This window comes from Natrix helvetica (assembly GCF_964273705.1).
Source record: "Natrix helvetica genome assembly, chromosome: 6".
In the NCBI taxonomy this organism is placed as follows: domain Eukaryota; kingdom Metazoa; phylum Chordata; class Lepidosauria; order Squamata; family Natricidae; genus Natrix; species Natrix helvetica.
In genome coordinates, this window is record NC_138553.1 from 4,609,127 (window position 1) to 4,619,041 (window position 9,915).

The window sequence follows — 9,915 nt, forward strand, 5'->3', positions numbered from 1 at the left end:
CTTCACTTACAACCACAATTCAGCCCCAATGTTTCTGTTGCTAAGTGAGAAGATTAGTTCCATGAGTTTTGCTCCATTTGAAGACCTTCCTCCTCATGGTTGTTAAGTGAGTTACACAGTTGCTAAGTAAATCTGGCTTCCCCATTGACTTTGCTCACTCAGACGTTCGCACACAGGAATCACCTGACCCCGGGAGACTGCAACCGTCATAAAGACAGGTAGTCCTCGAGCTACGACCACAACTGAGCCCAACATGTAGGTTGCTAAGTGAAACATTTGTTAAGTGGGGTTTTCCCCATTTTACGACCTTTCTTGCCACTGTTGTTAAGCGAATCATTGCAATTGTTAAGTGAGTAACCCGGTTGTTAAGTGAATCTGGCTTTCCCATTGAGTTTGCTTGTCAGAAGGTCGCAAAAGTGGGTCACGTGATCCCGAGGACACTGCATTGCTCATAAGTGTGAAAAAGCATCCTAAGTCACTTTTTTCCAGTGCCGCTGTAGCTTTGAATGGTCACTAAATGAACTGTTGTAAATTGAGGACTATCCGTATAGAATTTCTTCTAGGACTCTTGCTTCTGTTTGTTTGTCAAACCCCTGGGCTTGATGCTGCCTTATGACTGATTGTTTTCACAGTCAGTTTCTAGATAAACAGACACATGAAATAGAGATTGACAGATATATAAAGAGAGAGAGGCATAGTTGGAGAGAGAGAGAGGAGAGAGAGAGAGGTAGACAGAGAGAGAAATAGAGAGCAAGTGATTAGATGAGAGAGAGAGAGAGAGAGGCAGACACGTAGACAGACAGATAATAAAGAAAGACAGAGAGGTAGATAAACAAATAGAAAGACAGAAGAGAAAAGGAAAGGAACAGACAAAAAGAGAGAGGTTGACTGACAAATAGATAAACAGATGGATAGATAGATGAGAGAGCAAGAGCCACACAAATAGAGGAATAGAGGCAGAGACAGAGAGAGAGGTAGATAAACAAATAGAAAGAAGAGAAAAGGAGAGACAGACAGACAGAGGTTGACAGAGAGACAAATGGATAAACTGATAGATACAATACAATACAATAGCTGAGTTGGAAGGGGCCTTGGAGGTCTTCTAGTCCAACCCCCTGATATAGAGATGATAGAGACACACAGAGACAGAGATATCCACACAAATAGAGGGATAGAGGCAGAGAGAGGTAGATAAACAAATAGAAAGACAGAAGAGAAAAGGAGAGAGACAGACAGAGGTTGACAGAGAGACAAATGGATAAACGGATAGATAGATGATAGAGGGAGAAAGAAAGAGCCACACAAATACAGGGAGAGGGGGGAGAGAGAGAGGATTGAGAGAGAGAAAGAGGAGTAGGTACGCAGACAGAGACAGAAAGGAAGACAAACAATTAGAAAGACAGAAGAGAAAAGGGTGGAGAGAGAGATCGACAGGCAAATAGATAAACAGATGGATAGATGATAGAGACAGAGAGTAGCGACAGAGAGAGAGAGAGAGGTAGATAAGCAAATAAAAAGAGAAGAGAAAAGGAGAGAGAAAGATTGACAGACAAATAGATAAACAGATGGATAGATAGATGATAGAGACACAGAGTGAGATAGCCACATAAATAGAGAGAGAGAGAGAGGTAGATAAGCAAATAGAAAGACAGAAGAGAAGGAGAGAGAGAAAGAGATTGACAGACAAATAGATAAACAGATGGATAGATGATAGAGAGAGGGAGAGCCACACAAATAGAGGGAGGGGGAGAGAGAAAGGATTGAGAGATTAAGAGGTAAGCTTGAGAGGGAGAGAGAGAGAAAAACAGAGAGAGAAAAAACAATTTAAGGAATTTTCCAGGGTGACAAGAGAGCTGATACTCAGCACTGGCCCACATGGCAGCTGCACTCCCAACCTGGAAGGCTTCCAGGCCGTGACTGAGCACATTCAGGCTGGAAAAGGAAACCTCCTTTCACCTTCCTTGCCAGTCCTTCCCTACCCCAAAGTTGAAGCGGATGCAACAGCCGGCCAGACAGCGGCTCCATCCCTCCCTGTCCCGTGTTCTGCTCCACTCCGCTCCGCTCTGCCTTGGGGGCTGTTGCGTCACCATCTTAGGCTGGGGCAGCATCAGCACCAACCTCGCCCTTCCCCCGCCTATAAACCTTGTTTCCCCGAAAATAAGGCAGGGTCTTATTTTCTTTGGACCCCCGAAATCAGCGCTTGGCCTTATTTTCGGGGAGGTCTTATTATTTTTGAGGTGCAGGAGCCGGCGAGCATGGTCACCTCCTGGCTGTTGCTGTGGTGCAATATATTCGGGGGAGGCTTATTTTAGCGCATGCGCTCAAAAGCCCAATTGGGTTTATGTTCGGAGGAGGTCTTATTTTCGGGGAAACAAGGTAAAGAGAGCGGGATTTTTGGCTCCCGGGTGAACAGCAGGCTGGGAATAAAAGCAATGCCTGTTTTGATGGATGGAACCGGGTTGGTGCGTGTGTGTGCAATTGTGTCTGTGTGTCGATCTGTGTGTTGATCAGAAAGGTCGGCAGTTCGGTGGTTCGAATCCCTAGTGCAGGTTTCCTGCTGGAGCAGGGGGTTGGACTAGATGACCTCCCAGGTCCCTTCCAACTCTGTTTCTGTTTACTGAAGTTGCTTCCTAATTCAGGATGCAGCGAATCGGTGCAGCGGACGAATGATGTTGGTGAAATCCATCTGGATCGGGATTTCAGGAATTTTCCCATCTTGCAAAAGTCTGTTTCTCGAAGTCAATTCTGGGAATTGAAATCCGTCCCTCTTGAAAGTGGCTGAGATTGAAAAGAGGAGCCACTTTTATTTAGCAGGCTCTTTCGCAATTCAGGGGAGGTTGGGGGGGGGGGGTTGGTGGATGAGGAAGGGACAAGTCGTGGCTGCTCACACAAAATGGCTACCCGAGGGAGGTAGCCGCTTGTCTTTTCTCTAAGCGGGTGCTTCTCTGCTGTGGGGATCAGGAGGGGAGAGAACTATTCGCAAGAATGGCTGAATTATCTAGAGAAAGAAAGAAAAAGAAAGAGAAGAAAGAAAAAAAGAAAGAAAAGGAAAGAAAGAGAATGAAGGGGGAGGAGGGAGGGAGGAAGGTGACAGGAATGAGAGGCAAATGAAAGTAAGGGAAAAAGGAAGGAAAGAAAATGGAAGGGAGGAAGAGGAAGAAAGAGCAAAGGAAAGAAAGAGAGAGAAAGGAAAGAAAGAACAAAGAAAGAGAATGAAGGGGAAGGAGGGAGGGAGAAAGGGGATGGCAAAGGAAAGAAAAGGAGAAAAAGAAGGGAAAGGGAAAGAAAGAATAAAGAAAAAAGAAAGGAGAAAGGAAGGAAGGTGATAGGAATAAAAGGCAAAAGAAAGGAAGGGAAAGGAAGGAAAGAAAAAGGGAAGGGAAGAGGAAGTGGAAAGAGCAAAGGAAAGAGAAAGAGAGAGAGAAGGGAAAGAAAGAAAGAAATGAAATGAAATGAAATGAAACCATGGTGGTTGTTAAATTTGCAGCTCTATTTCCTTCTCCATTCTGTTGTTTCCGTTACCCTTTTCTCTTGCCCGCTTAGCGGAGTCCAATAAAAAAAATCGCTGTTATGATTATTATTTAAATGTTTCCCAACTTTTTCCTGACAAAGGCGCCAAGATTGGAGGTTGGTGCCTTCGGCTGGTGCCAGCTTTGGACACTCCCTGTATTCCTGGTCTCCTGATAGACATCTCGAGAGGAAACCACCCAACAAAACAAAAAATAAAGCAACGAGTCCGTCCTGTTCATATTCATATGCGGAAGACAAACTTCGGAGACAGTTATCCTTCCTTCTGGGTTTTATATCCTTATAGCTCTGGACGATGAAAGAGACAGCGTAGTAGGCAGAAAGGGATTTTAGACACCGGCCTCGAAACTAGCAGGCAGTGAGTTCGAGTTTTACCTTGAACATGAAGTCAACTGGGTGACCCTTGGGCCGGCCACTTTCTCTCGACCCTCGGAAGGAAACAGTGACAGCCCATTTTTGAAAATTTTGCCAAGAAAATGGCAAGGATCATGCCCTGAGCTAGGCTTCCCCCCAAAAGCACGAGGAAGATTCCTGGTCCCGACCAAACCCCTTTTATGAAACGAATGTGAATTCCTCTCATTCACATTCAGCAAAGGCCTGGCAAACAGTCTTTCAAAGGAATATTTATGACTACAGACCTTATCTATCTTGGAAAGCTGCCATGTAAATATTTTCCCAATGAGGTGCTGTGCAAGGAAAGGCTGGGCGCAGAGTCTCTGAGATTCACGGACAGATCTTCACACAAAATGAATTGTACTCAGAAAAATATGCTGTTCATACACCGTATTTGTTGGAGTATAAGACGCCCCAAAGTATAAGACACACCTAACTTCCTCCCAGCAATTTGCCTCCTTGCAACAAACAGCAAACAATACAGACAATATACACTGTTTGTAGTGTTACATTTCAGACTATACTTGTACAGATACTGTTAAAATTGATGTGCTTTCTGGAAGAATAATTATTCTCTGCTATTTAAAAGAAGATACAATAGCACTGGGCCTCTTCAGATCAAGCATTTATTTTAAAAAGCTTCTTCATTTTGTTAAGCTGTCTAGAACAATAATAAAGCTGTCTTTAAAAAATAAGTCTAATAATTTGAACATTCTATAGGCATTTATGGTTATTGACTTACCTCCTTGCAGCAAAGAGCAAACAGCCTGATTAGCACAAGAAAAAAAATTCTGCCTCTGCTTCCCAGCAATTTGCCTCCTGCAGCAAACAGCAAACAATACAGACAATATACACTGTTTGTAGTGTTACATTTCAGACTATACTTGTACAGATGCTGTTAAAATTGACGTGCTTTCTGGAAGAATAGTTATTCTCTGCTATTTAAAAGAAGATACAATAGCACTGGGCCTCTTTAAATAACTTCTTCATTTTGTTAAGCTGTCTAGAACAATAATAAAGCAGTCTTTAAAAAATAAATCTAATAGTTTGAACATTCAATAGGCATTTATGGTTATTGTCTTACCTCCTTGCAGCAAAGAGCAAACAGCCTGATTAGCACAAGAAAAGAAATTCTGCCTCTGCCTCCCAGCAATTTGCCTCCTGCAGCAAACAGCAAACAATACAGACAATATACACTGTTTGTAGTGTTACATTTCAGACTATACTTGTACAGATGCTGTTAAAATGATGTGCTTTCTGGAAGAATAGTTGTTCTCTGCTATTTAAAAGAAGATACAATAGCACTAGGCCTCTTCAGATCAAGCATTTATTTTAAAAAGCTTCTTCATTTTGTTAAGCTGTCTAGAACAATAATAAAGCAGTCTTTAAAAAATAAGTCTAATAGTTTGAACAGTCTATAGGCATTTATAGTTATTGACTTACCTCCTTGCAGCAAACAGCCTGATTAGCACAAGAAAAAAAAATCTGCCTCTGCCTCCCAGCAATTTGCCTCCTGCAGTAAACAGCCTGATTAGCACAAGAAAAAAAATCTGGAGCAAACAGCAAGTTTCACTTTCAGTTTCTCCCGATCATCAGCTGTTTCAACTGCAGGGATTGCTACAACCTATTGCAGCCTCTGCAAGCCCCATTTCCCCCCCCCCCCCCCGTTTGCTGCAAGGAGGTAAATTGCTGGGAGGCAGAGACCAAAGGGTGGGGGCTGGTGGGTGGGTGGGGCTGCATTTAGTGTATAAGATGCACCCAAATTTTCACCCTCTTTTAGGGGGGGAAAGGTGCGTCTTATACTCCGAAAAATATGGTAGGTGTTGAGTTTTTTAAAATGTTTATTAAAGAAAAATATATCACTAAAGCGTATTTGAAAAAAGAAATTTCAACAGCGCATTTTTCGCAGTTCTAGCATCCCCATGGTCACGTGATCAAAATTCAGGCGCTTGGCACCTGACTCATACTTATGACCGTCGCAATCTCCCGGGGTCACTTGATCCTTTTTCGACTTTTGGACAAACAAAGTCAGCGGGAAAGCCGGATTCATTTAACAACCGTGGTACTAACTTAGCAATTCCCTTCACAAGTCTGGAAGGAGAGGTCATAAAACGGGGCAAAACCTTATTTAACAACCATCTCGCTCAACAACAGAAATGCTGGGCTCAATTGTGGTCATAAACCGAGGACTTCCTCCGTAGGCTCGGGTTCAAAGCGAAAAATCCGCGTTTGAGAATGATTTGGGGTTTTTTTGCTATCGTTTAATTCCTTTGCACTTTTTCTGCTTCTTGTGGTCAACGGACTGCAGTGATTGTAGTTATTTATTTACCGGTATTTGTTCGTCGGATTTATTACAGCTGCCCGCTTCACCAAAACCCGACCGCTGTTGAGTAGAACTATAAACCATAGTTATTAAAAAAAAATATGAAACCATCATTTATTGAAGTGTTAAAAGCGTTTGTCTTCCTTTTCAGAAGCATGGACAATATCCTCTTGCAAATTATTCTTAGCGTTTCAAAGAAACCATATAGACCAGGGGTGTCCAAACTTGGGAACTTTAAGACTTGTGGACTTCAACTCCCAGAATTCCCCAGCCAGCCATGCTGGCTGGGGAATTCTGGGAGTTGAAGTCCACAAGTCTTAAAGTTCCCAAGTTTGGACACCCCTGATATAGACTTTTCTTTAGCAAGTTTCTTTCCTAGCCAAAGTTTTTACCACCCGGCTTTTAATCCTCATGGGAGTTTTTGGTTTGTTTTTAAAGGAAACTAATCCGGGGTTTGTTGTTTTGCCCCATAAAAGAGGGCAAAAGAGTCAATATAGCAGCTTACGTGTTTAAAAAATGGGGGGGGGGTTAGGATGAGGCAGGGTTGGGGTGACATTATCTTGTCTTATGGGGTCTCCTCCTCGTAAACACTCCGGTCAATTGTTTATTGATTGAATTATAATAGAATGACAGAGTTGGAAGAGACCTTGGAGGTCTTCTAGTCCATCCCCCTGCTTAAACAGTTGCAGGGGGAAGGGGAGAGGAGAGGGGAGAAGAGAAGCAGAATAGACAATGGAATGGGATGGGATAGCAATAGCACTTAGACTTATATACCACTTCATGGTGCTTTACAGCCCCCTCTAACTGGTTTACAGAGTCAGCATATTGCCCCCAACAATCTGGGTCCTCATTATACCAATCTCAGAAGAATGGAAGGAATAGAATCAAATAGAATAGAATAGAATAGAATAGCAGAGTTTTAAGGGACCTTGGAGGTCCTCTAGTCCAACCCCCTGCTCAGGCAGGAAACCCTATACCGTTTCAGACAGATGGCTATCCAACATCTTCTTAAAGACTTCCAGTGTTGGGGCATTCACAACTTCTGGAGACGACTTGTTCCACTGATTAATTGCTCTCACTGTCCTGAAATGTCTCTTTAGTTCTAGGTTGCTTCTCTCCTTGATTAGTTTCCACCCATTGCTTCTTGATCTGCCCTCCGGTGCTTTGGAGAATAGCTTGACTCCCTCTTCTTTGCAGCAACTCCTCAAATATTCTTTAAAAAAATATTGGAACACTGCTATCATATCATCCCTTTGTCTAGTTTAACGAAAAAATGGACCAGGGGGTAACCTGACCTGATAGCATCATTCCAATATCTCAGGGGTTGCCACAAAGAAGAGGGAGTCAAGCTATTCTCCAAGGCACCTGAGGGCAGGACAAGAAGCAATGGGTGGAAACTAATCAAGGAGAGAAGCAACCTGGAACTAAAGAAAAATTTCCTGACAGTGAGAACAATTAACCAGTGGAACAGCTTGCCTCCAGAAGTTGTGAATGCCCCAAGACTGGAGATTTTGAAGAAGAGATTGGACAACCATTTGTGGGAGATGTTACAGGGCTTCCTGCCTGAGCAGGGGGTTGGACTAGAAGACCTCTAAAGGTCCCTTCCAACTCTGTTATTCTGTCAAGCAGGAGACCTTATACCATTTCAGACAAGTCGATGTCCACTTTTATTATATCCTGCCTTGTATTATTTCTATAACTAACTCAAAAGGGGGTGAAATGTACTCCCACCCCCCACAACGGCCATCCTGTGGGGTGGGTTGAGCTGAGGGAGGGAGGGACTCCGGTCTCTGGCCTTAGCCCTTTTTGTCCGCCTTCCAACCCCAACATCTTCCCGAAAGCCACAGGAACAATTTGTGTTTTTGCTTGTTTGCATGGTTTTGTTTTGCTTTGTTTTTTAACGGAGTTTCTGTCCAAAAAGAGAAGAAGAGATACATCTGAATTCAGAAGAATGAAAGCATTATCCAACTGGCCAGGGTTCGTTCTCTCTCTCTCTCTCTCCCTCCCTCCCTCCCTCTCTCTCTCTCTGTCGTTTTTCTAAAGCAGGGAAACTGGTCTTGGGAGAGTTATCCTGATAAATTAATGCAACTGGTTCATGGCTTTGCGTTTCTGTGCCTTGTCTGCATTGCTGACTCATTCAGCTATTACTTTTCCCTCCCTGCCTCTCATTCTCTCTCTCTCTCCCTCCCTCCCTCTCACTCTCTTTCTCCTTCTTCCTCTCTCTGTGTCTCCTCTTCCTCTTTCCTTCTTCCTCTCTCTTTTTCTTTTCCCTCTCCTTCTTCCTCTCTTTCTTTCCTTTTCTATCTGTCTCCTCTCTCTCCTTCTCTCTCTCTCTCTCTCCTTCCTCTATTTCTCCCCTCTCTCTGTCACCTTCTCTCTGTCTCCTCTCTCTCTGTCCCCTCTTTCTCTCTCCTTCTTCATCTCTTTCTTTCCTTCTCCCTCTCTCTCCTCTCTCTGTGTCTCCTCTCTGTGTGTCCCCTCTTTCTCTCTCCTTCTTCCTCTCTTTCTTTTCTTCTCCTTCTCTGTCTTCTTCTCTGTTTCCTTCTCTCTCTCTCCTTTCTCTCTCCTTTCTCTTTCTTTCCTTATCTCTCTCTCTCTTCTTTCTCTCTCCTTCCTCTCTTGCTTTCCTTCTCCCTCTGTCTCCTTCTCTCTGTGTCTCCTTCTCTGTCTCCTCTTTCTTTGTGTCTCCTCTCTCTCATCTTCCCTCTCTCTGTCTCCCCCCTCTCTGTCTCTTTCTTTCTATTTTTCTTTCTCTCATTCTCCTTCCCTCTCTGTCTCCTTCCCTCTCTCTGTGTGTCTCCTCTCTCTCCTTCTCTCTGTTTCCTTCTCTCTCTGTATCTCCTTTCTCTTTCTTTCCTTCTCTCTCTCTCTCTGTCGCCTCTTTTTTTTCTCTTTCTCCCTCTCTTTCTTTCCTTCTCCCTCTCTCTCCTCTCTCTGTATCTCCTTCTATCTCTCTCTGTCTCCTCTTTCTCTCTCCTTCTTCCTCTCTTGCTTTCCTTCTCCCTCTCTGTCTCCTTCTCTCTCTCTGTCTCCTTCTCTGTCTCCTCTTTCTTTGTGTCTCCTCTCTCTCGCCTTCCCTCTCTCTGTCTCCCCCCTCTCTGTCTCTTTCTTTCTATTTTTCTTTCTCCCTCTCTCCTTCCCTCTCTCCGTCTCCTCTCTGTGTGTCTCTTTCTCTATCTCCTCTCTCTTTGTGTCTCCTCTCTCCCTCTCTGTCTCCTCTCTGTCTCCTTCTCTCTGCGTGTCTCCTTCTCTATCTCCTCTCAATGTGTGTCTCCTCTCTCCCTCTCTCTGTCTCCTTCTCTGTCTCTTTCTCCCTGTCTGTCTCTTTCTCTCTCTCCCCCCCCCCCCCCTCAGCCTGCTGTTTCTCCGTCTGCCTTCTACCTCTGATTAACCCCCGATCTTGTTACCAAACAGAAGTAGACATACATCCCAGGGTTGTTATTTCAGCATTGCTGACCCGATAAACAAGCACCAAGGTAACAGGAATGCCCGTCTGCTGGCTGAACTCTTCCAGTGTGCTGGTGTTCCTTTTCGTTCTTGGAAGCCCTGGCACACACACACACACACACACACACACACACACACACACAGATTTAGCAATCCAAGAGGGGAAATCCTTATTTGGAGTTGAGGGAGGAAAATAAGGAGGTTTTCGTGTGGGTGTGAGCATA